At 37.9% G+C, this 22,791-nt stretch overlaps 1 protein-coding gene across 6 annotated transcripts in view; it reads left to right on the forward strand.

Annotated features, from left to right (window-relative positions):
* Positions 1 to 5,554: 5,554 nt before the first annotated feature.
* LOC127946194 (disks large-associated protein 1) overlaps positions 5,555 to 22,791 on the forward strand; it is a 121,401-nt gene continuing 104,164 nt past the window's right edge. For 5 of the 6 annotated variants that reach the window (XM_052542583.1, XM_052542589.1, XM_052542588.1 and 2 more), the window contains exon 1: positions 5,555 to 5,789. The gene's annotated coding sequence lies outside the window, so the exon portion shown is untranslated. Of the gene's footprint in view, positions 5,790 to 5,946; positions 6,063 to 22,791 lie in introns of those variants that run through there. The other variant, XM_052542585.1, reaches the window with a different exon arrangement.

The raw sequence follows: 22,791 nt of genomic DNA on the forward strand, positions 1-22,791 counted from the left end.
TGTGCTAAAGGGATAGTTCACCCAAAATTTTTTAAAAGCATTTACATAACTATGGAAGTCAAGGAAGCCAGCAGCTGTTTTGTTGCCCAAATTCTTCCTTTGTGTTCAGCAGAAGAAAGAAATTCATATTGGTTTAGAACAACTTGACGGAGTAAATTAAGGTAATGTAAATTACATAATTTTCATTTTTAGGTGAACTATTCCTTTAAGTGTAAAGATCTTATAAGGTGGAACACAAATTATGGCCTATTATTAATAGCAGGTAATATTACACACTGATCTACTCATAATTCCCCTTTCAGTTTTTTTTTCTCTCTCAAAAAAAAAGAAAAAAAAAAAAAGAGTACAATTCGAAGCTGTCTTGGATTTACTTTATCAAAGTTTAAATCTATTTAAGTCATCATCCTAACATTAAGGTTTCAGCCTAAGCATTAAGGAGTGAACCTATTATTGTTATCATTTCTAAAACTAATAATTTCAGCAAATCAACCAGGGATCATGGAACTGGAGTAAAAGCTGCAATAAAGAATGTCTCATGTTACGCATGTAACCATGATTACCTGAGAAGGGAACGAGACACTGCGTCCTCTAGCAGTCGGTATGGGGAACACCTTTAGTGTGATCAGTGTCTGAAGCAAACATCTAAACACTACAATAACATTGGCAGCAGACAGGTGTCACTGTCAGCGTGACTACAAAGTAAAAGGGCACAGAGAGAACATGTCATCCGCATCTTTGTCTGAAGAACAGGATGTTTAGCATGTGCGCTTACCATAAATATGAATTTTATAAAGCAATCAGGGCCGTTATAGAGACCATGAAGAGGCCTAACAACCTAGTATGACTACACTATGGAGCTCTAGGTAGTGAATTGTTGAACTCTGAGTAAGAGGACTCACATACTCAACTTTGCACATAACAGAACTATTGAGACTAATGCGCTCAAGGTGACCCATCAAGCCAGGGAGCAGCATGCTCAAAGTGACCCTGTAATAATGGGAGCAATGCAAGGCTCAAACACCAAGACGGTCATCCGGGAGGCCACTCAGCATGCTTAATCCACCTGGTATGGTCGCCTCATGGATCTCCAGCGAACAGAGGGCTTGACCCTCAGAAAAGAGAGGAGAACTCAGACACCCAATCTGGGAGCAACATGCTCATAGCCAACCCACCAATATGAGGGGACAACAGCCAAGCTCGACCATAAGAGGAGCCTATTAGGGAGGCAAAAGTTGGCCTAACAACCAGGTATGGCTGCCTCACTGAGCTTCAGGGAGTGAGAGACTCTACTCTCAGAAATGAGAGGGAGACTCAAGACACTCATCCTGTGAGCGGCATGCTCATAGGCAACCCACTAGAATGAGGAAAGCCCTGCCAAGCTCAAACAAAAGAGCAGCCTAACAGAAAGGCATAGAACTAGTGGTATGTTTGTGGAGTGTGGAGAATGAGATCTGTGGTGCAACGCAGCTCGGCCACCTCAGCAGGGGAAAGACCCTGACACTTATCCAGGTCTTTCAGCAGGTCAGCCTGGTAAGCTTGGAGCACCGCCATGGTGTGCAGTGCAACTGTGTGTACAGCTTGTGTGTACGCCCTGCTATTCAAACTGGATACACCTTGAAGGGGTTTGAATGGCAAAGAAACAGAAAGTCCCTTTTTTAGCTCATCAGCCAGGTCCACCTGAGAACCTCTTGAGTACATTCTCCTCAGCAGCAGGTCCTCCCACAAGAAGAAAAACAAAAGAGAGTGGAACTTTTTCATTGAAAAATGCTAACGATGGATGCAGATTGCCCCCTTGAGGACGTTGCATGTTCTTTGCCCAAACACAAGACGCAAAGACTGTGCATGCCATCTGATCTCAAATAATGAGGACACAGATCTGCCAATGTTCTTGTCATATTAAGATGTTTGCTTCAGACATGCTGAAGGTGTTCCCAATAGCGACCACTAGAGGACGCAGTTTAAGGCCAGGGAAATATAAAATCTATTCAATTCAATCCCCATGAATTCCAAGACCCAAGATTTCCAAGCAGAACACTTCCTCCATCAGCCTGCCTTTTTCCCTTAATCACACTGCATCCTACTGCCAATCAGCAAGTAAACATTGCACACAATCTTATCAAAGGGACAGATTAACGCACAGGCCTACCGGGCACATGCCCAGGGCACTAGACCAGAGGGGGGCCCAGCTGAAATACTGCTCGCTGACTGAATGCTGCACTCTGGAGAATTATTTCATTATTTCATTTAATTTCAAGTGCAGATGTTTGTACGATGTAAGATATTAATTTCAAAAAGTTAAAAGTTACTGGTGTTTGACAGGTGGCAGAGTGTCAAATTAAAATGACCTCAAGTGGACAGGCAGATGAATGGATTCATCATCTGTTGATCACACTGTTAAAGCAATTACAGACAAAATGAGGAGGATATAGTGCACGCACACATTCAGCAGTGACACAATGGTCGTCTCGGTGGAGAACAGACCAAGGAGAAAATCTTTGATTGAGCTGCTGCCTCTCATTAGCAGGATGGCCAGTCAACTGTCAGACCTAATGTTCATAATGCACCATGTCGAATATGTGCTATTAGATATTATACAGTCCCTCTTAATTTTTCTGTTTACCCCACTGCTCAAGGACATTATTCTTGCCTTCAGCTTTGATTACACGAGAACAAGCATATTTAAATACTTTTGAACATATTTAATAAAAAAGAGTTTTAGCAGTTTAAAAAAAAAACAGATGTCTGCAGTACATCACTGTCAGGCTTTATAAGCTTCATATTTGTTATTTTCACTGCTGTTTTTAGAGCAGGACAGATCTAGAGAAATGGTGTGTTACATCACTTGCACACCTATAAATCCTCTGTAGTGAATAGGTGTCGTCAGAATGATAGTATGAAAAACAATAATCCACAAGTAATCCACAGGAATCCATTTGATCAGTATCCTGATGATAAAATTGTTTATTATAAACATGCAGCTTTTCGCTTCAGAAGACTTTAATTGATGGACTGGAGTCATGTAGGTTACTTGTGGATTATTTTGATGCTTTTATCAGCTGTTTGGACTCTCATTCTGACGGCACCCATTCACTGCAGTGGATCCATTGTTGAACAAGTGATGTCATGCTTAATTTCTTCAAATTTATTCAGATGAAGAAACAAACTCATCATCTTGAGTGGCCTGAGGGTGAGTAAATTTTCCAACAAATTTAAATTTTGGTGTCAACTTTCAGAGAAGATACTCAGTTTATCACTACATAGGCCTCAACTGGAATCTAAATGGAAAAGAGAAATTGCCCCAGATATCAAATGATTTTTGCAGCATAGTAACAAACCTAAATCTGTCCAGGAATCAAGAGTGATTATGAATCAGTTTCACAAGCTTTAGTGCAAATGAAAGTGACAAAACGTCTCCTTATCCTTCCTGACTGATTTGTTTCTAGTTTTGTTAAGGTCCTTCTCACTACTTGAAGCATGAGGTGATACCTGTAACCAAATTGTGCACAGATAGTCCAGCTCCTCCAGATGGCACATTCACATGTGCCGACGCAGCGACGTTTGGTGTGTCTCCAGGGACAGTTTCAAAAGCATGGAGGAAATACCAGGAGAAAGGCTGTTATACAAGGAGAGCTGGACAGGGCTATAGAAGGGCAACAACCCAGCAGCAGGACTGATATCTCCTCCTTTGTGCAAAGAGGAGGAGGAGGAGCACTGCCAGAGCCCTCTGAAATGACCTCTAGCAGGCTACTGACCAAACTGTCAGAAACAGACTCCATGAGGGTGGCATGAGAGTCCGAAATCCTGTATTGGGACATGTGCTCATAGCCCAGAACCATGCCACTCGATTGGCATTTGCCAGAAAACACTCAAATTGGCAGGTCCCATTGTCTTCACAGATGAGAGCAGGTCCACAATTAGCACATGTGACAGACGTGAAAGTGCTTGGAGATGCCATGGGGAATATTATGCTGCCTGCAGCGTCATCCAGCTTGACCAGTTTGTCCGTGGGTAAGTGTTGTCTGGGGAGTAATACTTTCATGAACGCAATAGATATGTCTGTGTTTGGCTACATTGATGAATGCTGCAGAATTACGCAAATACACACTGGAGCAATTGCCAGCAAGAAAAAAAAAACATTCCCCAATATGCTATTATTTAGCAGTTTCATCTAAGGGTCCTGCTTTCGTTCAAGGGTGATATGCTTAACACCCTTTAGCACAAAAATATGTCTAATATGTCTATACTAGTTGGAATCCAGACAGAGTTCATTATTATTAAATAGGTTCAAATGAAACGCATGACAACACAAACATAAACGTCCTTGTTGGTCCTGGAACAACATTCCAGTCAGCCAATCAGAATTGAGATATAACTTTTCAGGAAATATCTGTTTTAGGCTTACAGTTAGGGTTAGGTGCATCTACACCCTTGTTAATCAGCTATCATTTCCTATCACGCTGATTTTAGGAATAAATTATGGGTAGGGTTAGGTTTAGGGGTAGGGATTTGGTTAAGTCTATATTTTTGGACAATAATGTTGATAGAATCATTAAAAGATGTTGATCCAGGAATATGTCCTACTTGTCAAAATCATGGCAACCATTAGTTTATCTGTATACATCCATCCAGGGACAAGCAACTCTGATCCTGGAAGGCCACTGTCCTGCAGAGCTCCATTCCAGGGGCATAAATTACATTACCATCCGTCAAGCAGGTAACGATATTATTGCAAACATAGTGGACTTCTTCGAAAAATACACTGGGATAATCTGAATTAAAGAGAAATTAATCACTTCGTCAGATTTTTAAGTGAATAAAATAGCCTTGACATTCAATATACACAACTATTGACTGAATCGCTCAATGCTCTTGTGTGTGTGTGAGTGTGTATAGGTGATACAGGGTTGCCAGAGTTTTGCAACAAAACCCATCCAATTGCTACTCAAAACTAGCCCCAAACTAGCCCCATCGCATTTCGAGGGGGCAAAATATATGTTTTTCGGCGGGGTTCCTCCTAATTTGCATTCATGTCACGTTATTGGGGTCGCTTATTCAACCAGCGGCAACAGTGTTAAAGTAGCCCAGTTCCGTGGAAGAAAAACAGACTTGGCAATACTGAGGTGATGTAAAAGAGGAAAGCAGGTATTTGGACCAAAGCACTGTGAGGGCAAGGAGGGGGATACTCAAAATATTTCTAACACTTTTTTGCTCAGTTTGCGTTAATTTTCTACTTACAAAGTTAAGTATAGTATAAAACAGTTAATTTACAAGACACAGCGTGGTTTTTAATAATATTTTTAGGGGGGGACAACCCTCAGTCCTGTCCCCCTCCTGACCGACCCCCCTGGATTTCTGCCTGCGCTCCATCCCTAATCAAACACACCTGAAAAATCTACCTCAAATCTCTAGGATTGGCTGAAAAGTTCAGGTGTGGATGGAACTAAACTCTGTAGTGACATATGTGATTGCTATCTGAAGCTCCGCTGTAGTTTGAAGCAGGAATCCACTCCGTAGTTTACAGCCGTCCTCTCTTCTCAACACAGCTGATGCTGCAAGCCGCACTGTGTGTGCAGACGGTGAAGCGCGCACGGTAGTGAGAGGACTCGGCAGTAGGGGGACCTCCGAGTCCTATCCACCGCAAAACGGGCTTTAATTCCGTTCACACTCCGAGACCCCGTCAAAATTCCACCGCTGAGATCCACGCAACCTGCACTGTTACGGATTTAATGTTTTTAACAGGCTGTTTTCCCCTAAAGTAATGTGTTTATCTGCGCCGTGCAACTCTCGAGGTAAGGAGCGTGCACATAAATGACAGCTAGGTTCATGCAATTGTTGGACGCGATGTGTGCTTTGCTTGGCTCGCGCGCTGGGCTGGACTCAGGCTACTGCAAGGATGATTTCCAGTACTTAGATTAAAGCATAAGTCAGTGGTGTCATTGTGTGTTATTGTCTCATCTCTCACTGTTTCATCTGGTGGGAAACGGTTTAATTCTCAACATGTCACTGCAATCGATCCTACGGACGGCTGCGGGGAATTTGAACCGGACTCAAGTGACCATAAGGTGCGTCAGTGAACTGTTGATTGTGAGACTGTTTCTGTCTCATCGTTTAATCTTGAGACGTAGAACGAGGGATATTATTTTAGACAGACAGACTTTAAAGTGTTTTATAGATCTACGCTTGTGGAAAAAGGGACGCGGAAAGGAAGAAGTTATTACACACGCATTAAATGCGAGTGGACAGGCAGAACACGTCATAATAAATAAATAGTTATGTTTTTACAACAGTATGGACGTAATTTAGTGTTGCATCCTAGTGCGTTAACTGCGCTGGCAGCCCCTCGGAAAGGTTCTGTTACTCTTTGATTTTATAATGACACGTTTTAGAGTTAGACTCATTGTTAAGCAATGTTTGTAACTATTGCAAAATTAATATATAAAACAATCCTATAAAAATCTGTTTATAAAAAAAAATTATAAGACAATGTATGATGATGATGATGATGATTATTATTATTATTCCATTCGATGTTTCCTGCAATTATATATATATATGTCCTGACCCCTAGACATAACCCTCACACAATTAATTTAGTATTTTAACATTTTTTATTAAGACATTTGAACTTCATACTTTCAGTTTTTTAAAAATGTATAAATATTTAATTGTTTATTATTTGTAATGCGCTCTATGAATGGCCCTCTGCACTATTTCTTGTGTAAAATACTCTGTTTTTTATTTTTATAAAAAAGTTAATTAATTAATAAATACAGGACTGACATCCATACTCTGCTGCTGTCTGAACGTGTTCTAAGTTGTTTTCCTAATGGAGACTTTTGGCTGCTCCCTTACATTAGGTTCCCATTTACACTATCAACAGTCATTTTATTCAAATCATAGAGCTGTGTGTGTGTGTGTGTGTGTGTGTGTGTGTGTGTGTGTGTGTGTGTCTTGTAAGAGAGTGATTCTTCTACCTCCACAGACCTGCAAATTCTTCATATCTAGGCTGCTTGCATATCCGTAGCGACCAGGCTGACCGTCACACTCTTTCTCCTCAGTACTTCATCTGTCAGCCAAAACACATTGAGCATTAATCAAATCTTTCCAATCTCATTAAGTATGAGTGTTATTAGGTGGCCAGTTCAGCGCTATTGAAAGCACTAGGATATTATATGTTTCATAATGAAAAATGCATATATAATGTGCATGTGGTGGGCTCTATGTTTATGTTCACACACACACACACACACACACACGCACACACACACACACACACACAGGGCTTCTGGGCTCTGTGCTGCTGGGGATTCAAATGGACCAGAGATGTTCTTAGAACTAAAGATGTTTCATATTTAAAATCTTTTATTTTTAACCTAAGAGCTGTGCACCTATTTATCTATCTATCTATCTATCTATCTATCTATCTATCTATCTATCTATCTATCTATCTATCTATCTATCTATCTATCTATCTATCTATCTATCTATGTAGCGAGAGATCAGATCATCAATAATGAATATTTTTCACATTGGTGCATCTCTGTGGCACAAGGCAGAAATGAGACTCTCTGAATAATAAACCAATCTTGCAAGACATTTTTTTTTTAACCTTGGTACGTTTTCAAATTAGTGTGTCAACATCTTTAGTAAAAGAAAAGAGAGTAGTAAATAAAATCTATAGCACTAACTACACCCAAAACAGTTTCAGAAAACCTGTTAAGTATTATACATTCATAAGTAGCATTTAAAAAAAAGGGTGTAAGATTGACTTTGAAATAATTTTCCCTCAGAAATGGCTAGTACATTTAACAAATAATTACAAAGAAATGTCCACATTGAATGAAACACAAAAATAGAAGTAGAAATACTGAACTAGTAATTTCTTAAAGTAAAACATACTCCAGTAATCTTTATTTGCAAAATGTTTTTTTTTTTTAAGTGTATTATTGAATAAGTGTAACTGTGTGTGTGTGTAGACCTGTGCATTGTGATTGTTCTTCATCTTCACAGAGCCTGCGACTACAGTGATAGCCGTTCCTGTACTTTAGTCTCTGCGTAGCCCCTGCCTTAGGGCAGATCTCATACAAGCCCCTCTGCTGTAGTGTGCACTTCAAATGAGATGTGTGCACTTCATGCCTATGGGGTGGTACATTCGTACACTAATCATCCTTTTCAGCACAGTATCAAATCAGAAGTGTATAGTTGTTTATCACAGCTGAGAAATACATTTAAGTCCTGTAGGACCCTGCAGCTGAGCTCTGGAGCCATAATGACACTGGCGGTCAGGAACCTCTCTCACTGTTCCCAGATACTTTTTTCCTTCAGCGTTCTCTTCTGCTGCCCTAGGGAGGCCATCTGAGCAGCCATCAGTCTCTCATTTCAGAATTATGGAGGAGAATTTGGAAAAGGTGGAATAAAGGACAAGTGAGGCTTTGAATGCTGAGGCCAAGAACTCACTGATGTGAATAAGAATCACCCTTTTTGGACTTTTATTAGACAGGAATGTGAAAGGTTACGGGAAATGATTAAGGAGAAAGAGTAGGAACAAAATCAGTATGTATGTGATGTAGAAGTGTTCACGTTGAGGGCTGGCAGGGGGATCCCAGAACCCTAGCAGAACCAAAAAAAATAATTTGGGAAACCCAGTAAGTTTTGTTTCACTGAAAGAAGGCCAGGATTTTAATATTGCCTAAAACATCCAAAGCAGTTTGACCAATAACATGCATGTATTGGAAATAATTGACCAATTGTTGGGCTGTGCGTGAGAAAGTGAGATCTACAGGGAGCGATCAATGCGATGCAAATATATGCACGTGTTTGTTCGTTTGCTTGACTTGAAGAAAAAAGACACTAAAGTAGATGCGAGAGCGATTTGAAAGCATAAGGAGCCATCTGCTCTGCTCTCATGCATGTCACACAACGATCGACCTGCAAGCAGCAAAAACCTGGATATATTTGTCAGTATTTAAATCCTTGCCAGGACGTGTCCCGGATGAACGGCGCATACGGTCACCCTATAAAGTGTTTTTGATGGAATTGTTTAAATGTTTAAAAAGTGCTGGGTACGAAGAAATGGGATGGACAGTGTGGATCTTCTTCAAATAATAATTATGTCCCTGTTGACTGTATGCTGAACAGGGCTGGAAATTGCGCTCCTGATTTGATATTACATAATTTAGCTGCCAATTCTATATATATTGCTCAAAGATATCTATCTAGCTTATGTTTATGTAAAATGATGAAAACAATGTGTAAGAACAGAATGCATATTAATATTGGCTGTTTATTAGTACTTATCAACACTTATGAATGAGTTTATTAAGGGGGAAACTCTTAATTAATAGTGAGTGTGCTCCCTAATCTAAAGTGTTACTGAAATTGGTAAAGGTAATAGGGATGATCAATATTGAATGTAATATACTGATGCAGAACTATAGTTACTTTTTTGTTGAGTCAGTCATTTAACTGTCATTTAGGGGGGAAAAAGAAGAATATTTTTCATATTAATGATTATTTAAAAATCTTTTGTCCTCAAGAATCATGATTTGAAACTAAATCGAACTAAATAAATTTCCCCCCTCCCTAAAGTCACATAACATACAAGCAACTATATTGCAAAAGCAAACACTCCATTCAAAATTATTTGAACTCTTCTAAAAATATATATATATTTAGAGTAGTGACTGTAAATAATTAGCTATACACTCCAAACTACAGTATGGAGTTATACAGTATACAGTGTGTTTTTGGCTTCTTCAGAGTGCAGTGGAGTGCGCCGTAGTTTGTCATAACACTTGCACATACAGTACAGACCAAAAGTTTGGACACACTTTCTCATTCAAAGAGTTTTCTTTATTTTCATGTCTATGAAAATTCTAGATTCACACTGAAGGCATCAAAACTATGAATTAACACATGTGGAATTATATACATAACAAAAAAGTGTGAAACAATTGAAAATATGTCATATTCTAGGTTCTTCAAATTAACCACCTTTTGCTTTAGTTACTGCTTTGCACACTGTTGGCATTCTCTTGATGAGCTTGATGGAGTTGGCTAATGTCTAAGCAATTTTTACTGTAACTGTAATCTGCTGGAGCAGAATTTTGAACTAATGAGATCTCACTGTGGGCGGAGCTACCCAGCTGACAGAAATAGAAACCTAGTAATTGACAAAATAGCATGGCTAATCTCAAAAATCACATTTTGTTTTGTTGGAGATGTGGCCAGGCGAGTATAGTACACATGCAATGATGTGAGTGACCCAGGTTCGTGTACATGGTGTACGTTTGTAGGGACATTTAAATGTCAGAGCAGTGAAGCATATGTTTGCAGTGGTACAGTAGGTGAAGGTCATTTATGTTTGTAATAATGTATATTATTGTAATAATGATGAACATTGGTAATGCTTTTATGTTTGTGTGTGTGTGTCCTTCATTCATCTTCATTTATCAGCATCACTGAGCATACAGTACATCCTTTAAGCAAGCCAGTGGTTATATTTATGATGTGTGTGTGTAGTGTGTAAAGGAATGTAAACAGACAGGAATAACTTGGAGAAGTCAGACATGCACTGCCATCAGTTCACTTCAGTGGACTCACTGGGCGCTAATGAATGTGATTTTACACACATGACTACTTTGAAATTCACTGACATGACTCTCCATTGTCAGCCTCACAGCCCTGATCTGTCATCATACCGCAAAACATACACAATCAAACACAGCAAGAGAGAGTGACCTTAAAAAGAAGAAGAAAAAAAGGACAGGGAATGATACGAAGTTTCCAATTTAAAAAAAGAGATGGAGAGAGAAAGACTGAGCGTGAGAGAGGACAAGGCATGATTATTTAGTTTCAGGGTTTTGTTTGAAAAATAAAAAAATTTATTAGACTGTCAGATTCAGTCTGATTCAGCCCAGAGACTTCCTGAAGAACAGTTGATTTTTATGCTACCTCATGTTGTCTTTAACTTTTCCTTGCATAACAGGAGGAATAGTTAAAGCTGCAGTAGGTAACTTTTGTAAATATATATTTTTTTACATATTTGTTAAACCTGTCATTATGTCCTGACAGTAAAATATGAGACAGATAATCTGTGAAAAAATCAAGCTCCTCTGGCTCCTCCCAGTGGTCCTATTGCTATTTGCAGAAATTCATCCGCTCCCGTTAAGAAACAACCAATCAGAGCTGCGGTCCATAACTTTGTTTGTGTTCAAAATGTAGAAAAATGTATATAATAAGCGAGTACACCATGAATCCATTTTCCAAACCGTGTTTTTAGCCTGTCCTGAATCACTAGGGTGCACCTATAGTAAGTGTTTATATTCGTACTATTTTAGATTGCTTCGGGGATACCGCGGCGGAGTAACCCAGTACCTTTGTGATTCTTCATAGACATAAACAGAGAGAAGTAGTTCCGGCTACGATGTTCTTCCGCAAGACGCAAGCAGTTCTGTTTATTAACCGCTAGAGCGTCAACTGCAGCTTTAATAGGTTATTAGGAAAAATGTCCGTGCAAATGTACGCTTTTCCATGATATTAAAAAGAACTGGGAGATGTCAAGTCCATACGACTTGTGATATAACTAATTTTTTAGCTTTGTTAGCTTTGTGGTCTGCATGCACACATACAGTACAGCATGATCAGTGTTGTTTGATTATCAACCAGATGATTCTTATGAAGTTATTGGTTTTCGGTTGTTTTTAGTGAGTCAGAGATATAAAAAGCCATCATTGTTGTCCAATTCATGAACAAAATACTTTTATACACTGGTTCTTTTGTAATCGTTCAAAAAGACTCTGACTCGAAAAATCAGAGGCAGTCTTGATGAATCCTTTACTTAATGAATATCAGTATTATTACTTACTGTCGTTCAAATGAATAAATGCAAATGTTTGAGTTTGCATATAGTACCAGTTCTCATTTATACATGAATGAAAACTCTGAAATTGATCTGAAAAAGATGAAAAAGATCTGAAATTGTTGAAAATTGGGGTGTTGAGGATTTCATAACTGCTGTATCATATAACATACATTTTAAGGAGGCTTGTGACTGTCCCATATACTGCCAGGTAACTTACATTATCAAGGTACATAAAATTATGAAAGACATCATCAAAATAGTCCATCTGCCATCAGTGGTTCAACCATAACCATAATTATGAACCGACGAGAATAGTTTTTGTACACAAAGAAAGCAAAAATAAAGACTTTATTCAACAGCAATGTGATTAATAACAAAGTGATTAATAACAAAATGTTCATTTTGGGGTGGAGTATCCCTTTAAACACGCAGTATGGAATTTTTGGCCACCAGGGGTCACTCAATCAAAATACTAACATAAGACGTACTTTGATGACGCCGGGAAAGAGCGTAAGGCTCATGGGAGTTGTTGTTCATTGGAACACGCGCTCTGTCGCTCCCTATCATTCCTCACTCATTCTAACTTAGTATTTTGACAATCACGTCTTTTCGAACGGAGAGATATAGACGGTTTCAACGGCAACAACATAAACAAACGTTACTGCGCATGAGCGCTTTTGTGGACCTAACTTAACTTCCGGTAGACTTCCAAATAGAATCAATAACAACAGCCAAGTCCCTGTAGAGTAGATATTTTTTGATAACAAACAAAATGTTTGCTGCGTGGATCAGGCGGACTTAATGAAAATGCAATTCATTATTTGCCAACAGGAGATGTTTTAAAGCATAGACATAAAGCGCGAGAAATAGAGGTTTCCCCAGTAACAGCTGTAAATGAAGCAGAGCTGGTACGCTCATACACTGCTATCAGGCATATAACATGCAAGTCTTCCTTCAGAAATACAGCGATATAAAAACACCTGTGCCTCGCTTTGATATTTAAACATATAAATGTAAGGAATTATTATTATTAAACGTGCAGTACTTAACGTTACTCAATGAAGCCTTTTTGAAAAAAAAGTCTCCAAAAATAAATAAATGTATGGGTTAGGGTTAGGACAGCACAACCAACTAAAAATATATATATAACATAGATATAGTGATTTCTGCTATTTTTAAAGCAGAAAAAAATACATATTGCGCCTTTAAGTGAGACAAACTAGTTTCCTCAGGCAGCCAATCAAAATGTGCAGGAACTGGTCGTCTCCCATACAAAAAGTATAGGCAGTATTATTCAATCAGATCCAAGAAAAAAGTGACAGCATGTTAAAGATGACAAGCTGATGAGCTGAAAAGATATTTCAGTCCAGCTGAACAGTCGGCAGTGTCTGCTTGCTTCAGCTCAGCTGTATTGTATTGTCAAGCTGCACATTGTTCATTTGCAGTTTGCATCTTTAAAAAGTGGTGTCGCTCTCTTGATGCAGCTTTGTGGGTTGATGTCATACTAAATCCCACAATCTCTTAAGGTATTTTTCTCTGTAAGTGGGAAAGTACAGTTTATGTGAGATACTGAGATAAATTGAATAACTGACGAAGTGGAGGTGCTCTTCTCTGACTCATTCTTCTGTAGCCCTGTGAGAACTGTGAGACTGGTTGTGTGTTATGTGTGAAGCAGGGTAGAAACAAAGGATAGAGTCAGAGTTCAAAAGCAACATACTTTAAATGTGATGTGACTCTGGTTCATCTCTCTTGCATTGTCCTGTTTTAATTTTTTACATTGTTTTATTTTATTTTATTTTTTGTGAGAAAATGTTATTAAATATTTTTAAAGAACACCTCTCAAACACTTGAAATGTACAGGATGTAATAATAAAACTGCAGTAATAAAACTTCTTCTAAGACTTCTTTCTTCTAAGAAAAAGTTCTTCTTAATGGCTATTATTATATAATAACTTATTTTCGAATAGATTTAGAAATATTTTATATTCCCAAAAACATTTGAGAACTCGAGAATTGCACTTTAAAATGTTCTTACAAACTTAGAATTTGAAAATTTAAGAAATGTCTTGTTTCTTAAGATTTTCTTGAATTCGGCCCCTCTACAATTTAGTTACAAAAATCTCAGGCCTTAGAAAAATCTTGAAGAAACTAAAAAAAAAAAAAAAATCCCCACACTCTATTGTAACTTGCAAAAACATCGTTACCAAAAAAAAAAAAAAAAAAAACCACGCTTGAAAATCATGTGATTTGGTACAGAACCTAGATTTGTTCATAAGTTTTGATGCTTTTTCAATAAAACAGAATATGGAGGTAGTCTCTTTTGAAAATGTGTAACATAGCAACTGCCTAGCAACCTCTCACAACACCCTAACAACCACATAAGAAAACCTTATCAACCATATATAACAAATGACCTGCCAACCACAAACAACCTTTCATTAAAGAAATTACTCTCAGCTGTGTGGGAAAGAGACGCTATCAGTTAATGCCACTTCACTCCTCAGTTTGGCTTGATGAGGTCTGCATCATCTCAGTTTGATGACATCCTTTGTTTTGCGTCATAGTATTTGTGGAGCACACACACACACACACATCATTTATATACATACATGCACTGTAAAAAATTACATGCTGATCAGGACAAATCAAATACATGATACAGTATATGTGTATTAAAAATTTCTTGGGTTGTTAATTGAGTTCATAGAGCTTGACTGGCAGCATATGGCAGTTTCAGTCTCAGAAAACACATGCTGATAAATATGTGGTCTGTAAGTTCAGTATTCTTTGAATTACAGTGGAGTCCTGTGTAAAAATTTCTCAAATATCACCATTATTACTCATTCTTGACCTGGCAAATATGTGGGTTTACATGTGTGTTTAATAATATGTTGTAACCAGAGGTTATCTAGATGGACAAAAGCAACATGGCTTGTGTTTCAGTTTAGTTACTCAGCTGTGAAAAACCTAGATATTTTCTACATGATACTGATAAAAGAGTTTTACCTCATGCTGTGATGTTTATTAGGAGCCTGTCTACCCCTGCTCTACCATTCCATCCCTTTCTCTATCCTCTATTTTTCTCAAAAATCCCTTGAGAAGAAACCAAATTGACTTTTTGCCTTGTTACTTATAGACTTGGCCTGTCGGTTAGAGAAAAAGAGAGTGAAAGAGAGGGACAGTGAAGAAAGAAATAGACGGAGAGAGAAAGTCAGCATCATAAGACATTAAGCAGAGATCAGGCTTAAATGGATAGTTACCCAAAAATGACAATTATTCTGTCATTTATTCCCTCTCATGTAACAAGAATATTGTATGCTTTTATTTATATAGTGTATAAATTGGTACATTGGCAGTTATTTATAGTTTTTGACAAAACATACACTTCAGTCTGTTATAGTCTGCTTTTGCATTGAAATTTTGGTGAATTCCTATATTTTATAGTACCCATCCAATTTCATTATATAGAAAAGAGCAGCATGGACATTCTGCTAAATCCTCTCCTTTTGTGTTCAACAAAAGAAAATCATACAGGTCTGGGAAAACAAAGGTTATTAGCTGATAACATCTTTATTGGATGAACTTTAAAGACTTAATACTTAAAAGCTATCTAAAATCTGTAGGGTTTTGTGTTTTTGTGGCTACAGGCATTCAGAATCAGTTTGATTTATAAAACTATAATGTCGGCATTCATTCTCCAGCGGTGGATAGCAGGACAACCGGAGTTTAGAACCTATGTTTTAAAAGGTCTATCCTTTCCTCTGACATAAACACTGAATATAAATGTTAAACATTACTGTTACTCATGCCACAGTCAGAATAAATTGAAGACGGAGTGCCAGTTATAGACTGAATTTAAGAAACATTTCACGTGGACGGAATAGTGGGCAATGAAAATGTTAAGGAGGGGTGGATGAGAAATGCTCACTATATACTTGTGGCTCTCCGACATGCTGGGGTCGTAAGAGTCTGACAAATTTAATTGCACAGCCTGCAAAACGCATAAAAGTGCATGCATGCACACACATAGATGCAAGCAAACTGTAAGCATACTGACATTTAAATGGACTGTTCTAGCATGAGTAGTCCCAGCATCTCCATGAAACCAACTAACTCAAGCATTACAAGAGAAAGAAAAAGAAGGCATCTAGGTTATATGAACTGCTTTTGCACTTATAATGAGTGACCCTTACAAAATATAGTGTGGTGGTAACAGTACAGTAATGGTGTCTGTCTGTAAGGAATTTGTAAAGAAATTATAGTGTTGACAGTTTGTAAGTGCTCTGTTAAAGGGGCCTTGAAATGCAGTTTTAGATTTATATATATTTTTACATGTTTAGAATAAGAAGTTGTTGTTTTTTCGCCAATAACGAACCAATATTTGTAAAAATGATACATTTCCATCCTCATTTTAACTCTCTGTGAAAAACACTCAACTTCAGTGAGCATTACATTTTGCAGAAACCCATCGCACCATTTCTACACCTTCGTTTGCAGCATGCTATGTGTTTTGTCACGTGCGGTTTGTTGTCTTTTTCAGCATGTTAATTGCTTTTGTTTAATTAATTGCTTAATTTTTGGTATAAACCTGTAGTTTCACCTACTAATAAAGGGGATTTGATTTGATTTGAAAAGCAGTCTTATTACTTGTATTACAAAAGGTGCTATATGTGTGCAGGTTTTTTGGGGGATTTCAAACTTTCTGATGCCGAGTTTTGTATGGTCCCATTAAGCCCAATTTATACTTCTGCATCAAACCTATGCCGTAGCCTATGCATAGACGCACACCCTTTTCCGTAGCTTGACGTGCACCTCTCCAAAAATCTAATAGCGCGTCAATCCTACGTGGACAACAAGTGCTGTGATTGGTCTACTAGAACCCCTCCCTCTGTATGTGCTTGAGGTTTGTGTGTGTTTATGTGCACTTTAATATATTTTAATGTTACACCTTGTAATATAAAATAAAACATAGAAATATATATATATATATCATCGTTATGCAATAAATTTTACAACACTTAAAGCGTTAAAATAATTTAACAGTTAATGCAACATTACTGAAGCACAATTTCTATTCTAACCCTTTAACCCAGTTGTGCTTCTCTGCTCGCGATCAGATCATTTTATGCCACTAAACTCAGGGAAAGTTTTCAGTCCAGTGATCCAGGAAGCAAATGCATTCAAACAGTCCATCAAAAACAGCTTTAATATAAAGGAAACCAAGATGATTTATATCAGATAATGCAGAGAGAAAATAGAAATAAAAAATGTAAATATTTTAGTTTATAATTTTATAATTTTCTTTCATAAATCCTTTTGTTTGGTTACCGATATAATAATAATAATAATAATAATAATAATAATAATAATAATAATAATAATTATTATTATTATTTTATTTTTATTGAACTCAATATATGTTTTTTCCTCCCTTTTATCCTGTTGAAATTATCTGTGGACCTCTGGTTTTCCCGGAGGCCTGTTTGAAACCCCATTAGGTGTTTGTTGATGTTGTGAATGTGCAGGTGTGTGTAATTGTGCTGACATTTACTTAATTCCTGTTTTTCCTACTGTGCTGTAAATTTGGCGGTAGCTCTGTCACTCACTCCCTCCAGCCCCCATCCCTCTCACACACACATACACACACACTTACACACACACCTTCACGATCATCATCATCATCAAACTAAAACTCTCACACCAGTGGGGTTTAGTTTGTTTTATTTTTTTTTGTCTACCAAATGTTTCCATTCTCAAAGAAGAGTGTTAACATATGGTATGGGAATGTGTAAACAACTTCTTGTGGTGCCAAACACTAAATGACTTAAATCTGTTGAATTTGGCAGCCTTGTTGAATTTCCGACTTGTGTGGGAGAAAAATAAAAGCCAAAGTCTTCAGAAAGTCAGAACTGTCTGGCAACATGCTTGGTTACATCCCAAAAAAATACCAGCGCTTGCCAGGCAGCAAGAAAGCAGTGTTAGGTAGCTTTAGTTAAGTTTTAGACATAGGTACAGTGTACGTAAATGAAAGGCCATAATTCAGTAAGCAAGTTAATATGTACACTATGATTCAAATATTTAGGGATGCATTGAATTGATCAAAAGTGCAAGTAAAGACATTTATAGAGTTATAAGATTTCTTTTTCAGATAAATGCTGTACTTGTGAGCTTTCTATTTATCATGTTTTTTTTACAAAAAATATTAAGCAGCACAATTGTGCTCAACACTGATAACAATAAAAAAGTTATTTTTTATTTATTTTGTAATAAAATTAATTAAATTAAATTAAATAAAGTAATACAACTTTATTTTAAAGTAGGGATCGACCGATATGCATTTTTCAGGGCTGATGCCGATACCGATTATTACAGATCAAGGAGACCGATAACCGATATTTTGAACCGATATGTGTCTAGTGTAAAAATGAAATTTAATGTCAAAATTAAGAATAAAAAGGCCTCTGACAAAGACTCTCTTTAAATTATTTTAACACATCTTTAATTCTGAGAACTGTTCAAAATAACAACATTAATATTAATAAAAGTGGGACCACAGTATGTTTCACGATTAAGCCTATGGATATTTTACTACAGCTAAACAGTTTAGGGAAAGGGAAGTATTGGCATCAATAATTTACATGTTAGAAATGTGCAATAGCTTTACCTCTCATAATTATTTTCTGATGACTAAAACATAGCCTAAAATAGAGACAGAGAGAGAGAGAGAGAGCGCGAGAGAGACCGAGAGAGAGAGAGCGCGCGCGAGAGAGAGAGACAGATAGAGAGCGCGCGTAAGAGATACATATTGTAATAGTGTTTTTTTTTTTTTTTAATGTGTTAAATGTTTGTTTGACTGTTTATCACGGCGATACAAACTAGGAAGTATACAGGACAGCGTTATCCAGAAACGTGCAATGTGAGATTATTGACAATTTACGTTATTAGCATAGGGTTATTAGTCAAATGAGAGAGCGCGGCCGCTGAGATAAATAAATCAGGAATAGGGAGCTCGCGTCACGTCAGGGCGTCAGATCTCGCGCTTGATGCCCTTTCAGCTCTTCAAAATTGCATAATGGAAATTCTGAATCTGTATGATAAATTATTTTGCAATCATGTTAGAATAAAGCAATATTTCTCCAAATATGCGCAATTTTTTTGACTAAGAGCCCTAACGGAACGGACGCTGTTCAGTGAAGCTATGTGAACAACACAAAAAAAAAAACAGTGGCAGACGTGAGTAAATTTATTTGTGTTGATAATCTATTCACAATATAACGTTAAGTTGGCCGAATGGTGAGAGAAGTAGGTTTTGGTTTGACTATCTCAGCACTGATATGATGATCTGTTAAAGCATATCACTGCAATGACGGACATTGACCGGGAATTCACAGTATAATAACTGAACGGGGCTTGTCATCATAAATCGATTATATTTAGGTCATTTAGATGATGATCACTGAAGCAGCTTCTGTGAGAGCGGAACATTTTCCAGCCGCGCCAGCCGTATTGATTGCCCAGGCTCGTGACTCCCAACAAATCAGACGGACGATGGGCGGGGCTTAGTCTAGGCCACAGAGCGGTGCGCTCTGACTGAGGTGGCTGGATCAGTGTCAGATCGCGCATTTCAAAATAAAATGGTTTTATCGGCAAATCGGTTTTGAAAATGGCCGATGCCGATAACAATAAAAATGCTTAATATCGGTGCCGATAATTGGCCACGCCAATAATCGGTCAACCCCTATTTTAAAGTGTCCTTTTTACACATGCTACATATACTTACTAGTATATTAACAATTGATTACGCATAATTGAATTAAAAAAAGTAATTCTAATCCAAACCCTAAGTACTCTTAACCCTATAATAAGAACATGTAGTTAATTAATATTACTCAGCACTTACGTATAATTACACTGTAACAAGGACACCTTAAAATAAAGTGTAACCTGTAATTTCATTTGAACTATTTACAGTTTCACTGATTATTGCGTTGAGTAGGTTTTTTTTTTCTATTGCACTTGCTGGCACTGACCTAGTCTGACTCTTGAACGTCCCGCTCTCTCTGACTTTTTCTGGCACTATTACAACAAAGCAATAATGTGTTCATTCAAAAACAGGGCATTAGGGACCCATCAGTCCGTGTCTGAGTGCCTGTGTGCCAATGTGATGTAAGAGGTCAAATTTCAGAGCTTTATTGACAACCATTCTGGGGGAAACAGCACAAACTAGAAAATGATTGGGAAGCTGAATGAAGATGAATGATTAGAAGCGCGTGAAACAGACGGAAGGAGACGATGCAGAGAGATAGCGAGAGATTGAAATGGCATTCAGTTGAAAAGGGTTTATAGAGGTTTGAAAGTTTAATGTGGATGTCTGTCATGAGTTTCTCCCTGAATCTCTCTTCTCCTCCTCACGTGTTCTTGTTTCGTCACTACCTCTGAAAAAGGAAGTTATTTTTTGTGCATTTGTTTGCGTTTCATCATGGGTATCTGTGTCTTTTAATAAGGTGGTAACAGATTTAGCCAATCAGCAGACTGTGTTTTATCCACGACAGCCAGAGCACAGAGGGGACTTGTGTCTGACAGATGGCATTGTTGTGTGTGTGTGCGGGCATGCATGTTCACACTTTGCATGTGTCGTGGGATGAATGTCGAAGCTCTGTCTGTGTTTGTGAGCATATTTTTATTTGTTTGTATTTACACATGCATATGGGTTTACACTGTATCTTTCTGTCTTAACTAGCAGACTTGTGTGTAAGTGTGTGTGTGTGTTGGCTCCAGCTCCATTAAGGCCAGGAGGTTCATGTGTAAAGGCTATATCACAGTGTGTTTTTCAGAGCAGCCGCTGACCAGCCTGCACTCCCCACATCCCAGCAGGTCAGTGCCTCTGCCCTCTGCACACACCAGCCAGTCAACACACCACTCGACTGCAAGTATCCCATGAAATGAAGTCACTCTGGACTACAACACAATTGTGACCATTTGTGACTAATAGAGAAAAAGGCTGTTTTCACAAGATGCATTCTGTTCCTCTGTGCTGCTTTATCATTTATCTATGTAAGCATGCACTAGATGGACTTCTTGGAATGTTGAGATTCCAAGTTTAAGAGGCCATGTCATGTTAAAAGTCAAGTCATCTTTATTTATATAGCACTTTATAAAAATACAGATTCATTCAGAACAGATTCACAGTAATAAACAGGAAAATAACTAAAACGATGCAGACTTCTTAGAATATTAGACATATTGGAATTATACTGCAAAACTGCTCTAAAAAGACAATACTGTTGTTACATGCCTCAGTGTTGATTCAGTTCAGTTCAATAATGGTGCAGCTCAGTGCGGAGTTCAATTCAGCTATAAACAGCTCTACAGAAGGCATATGTTGGTATTCAGCTCAAGCTAGGTCAAAAGTGATTCTGTTCCGTTCAATAAACATATTGGTGTTGCAAAATTCATAAATCATGAAACAAATCTGATTCAGCTAAAAAGCAGCCCAAAAGCAGAATAGTCTCAGAGGACCACCAGGACAAGACCACAGGAAACAGGTGATTCTTCTGCACAATCTGACTTTGCTGCAGCCTGGAATTGAACTACTGGTTTCGTCTGGTCAGAGGAGAACTGACCCCCCAACTGAGCCTGGTTTCTCCCAAGGTTTTTTTCTCTATTCTGTCACCGATGGAGTTTCGGTTCCTTGCCGCTGTCGCCTCTGGCTTGCTTAGTTGGGGACACTTCATCTACAGCGATATCATTGACTTGATTGCAAATAAATGCACAGATACTATTTAAACTGAACAGAGATGACATAACTAAATTTAATGATGAACTGCCTTTAACTATCATTTTGCATTATTGACAGACTGTTTTCCTAATGAATGTTGTTCAGTTGCTTTGACGCAATGTATTTTGTTTAAAGCGCTATACAAATAAAGGTGACTTGACTTGACTTGAACAGTGTCCTCTCATCCATTAAATTCAGTTCATCCAGTTCATGTTACTGAATATTAAGCGTCTTTTATACTAAACAATCCAAAGGTGACTGTGTCAAGGAACCCAAACTCCATCAGGTTTGACAAAAATGTGGCTCAACTCTGTATGCAAAGCCAGTTTTGTAGTGTTAAAAATAATAATGACAAATTCTACCTGTGTAAAGTCTGGTCCATGCCAACACAAATGTACGATTGACAGACTAAAAGAAAATGTAATTAGATTTCCTGACCGACTCCTACTTTTACATAACAATATTCATCTTGGTGTGATCAGGCCTTTAAACTTGTCACTATGATGTTAGGGTTTGCAGTTACTTGCCTGTTGTGGTTTACTTTTCTTTGCAGTTGCTAGATTGTTCTAGTTCTAGGTATTCGGAGTGGTTTTAGCATGTTGCTAAATGGTTTGCTAGGATGTTTTGGTCTGTAACTGCCTCAAAAGAGTCCATCCCCAAGTCTCTTGATATCCCTCCTTTAATATCAGTCTGTGGGATTTATATTTATAGCCATATATTTATTTCACTACAAAAAGAACACAAAGTGTTGCTTAGGGACTTCCAGGAACACTTTTGAGTTATCTGTTTTTGAACTAAAATGAGTCAGACTTCTACTTAGGGAACTGCTTATTTTATAATGAGGCAGATAAAAGAGAGGAGCTGGAAATTACTGGGGAATATTGAGTATAAAATGTTTTTATTTATTTATTGTACTTTAAAGCTCTAACATCCGTTTCCACTTTTTCAAGAAAATCTGGTCCATGAATGTAAATCTGCTGCTTGTTTGCTGTTATGTGGCATCCATATTTGTCTTTCGCTCAGTATACACGTACACACACACACACACACACACAAACACAGACCCACCAGATGACATTTCCCTTCTACAGATCGGTCTCTGACACACTGACATGGATGATTAATAGTCCATAATCCCCTGGACGCCAAC

Source organism: Carassius gibelio, chromosome A24, assembly GCF_023724105.1.
Source record: "Carassius gibelio isolate Cgi1373 ecotype wild population from Czech Republic chromosome A24, carGib1.2-hapl.c, whole genome shotgun sequence".
NCBI lineage: Eukaryota > Metazoa > Chordata > Actinopteri > Cypriniformes > Cyprinidae > Carassius > Carassius gibelio.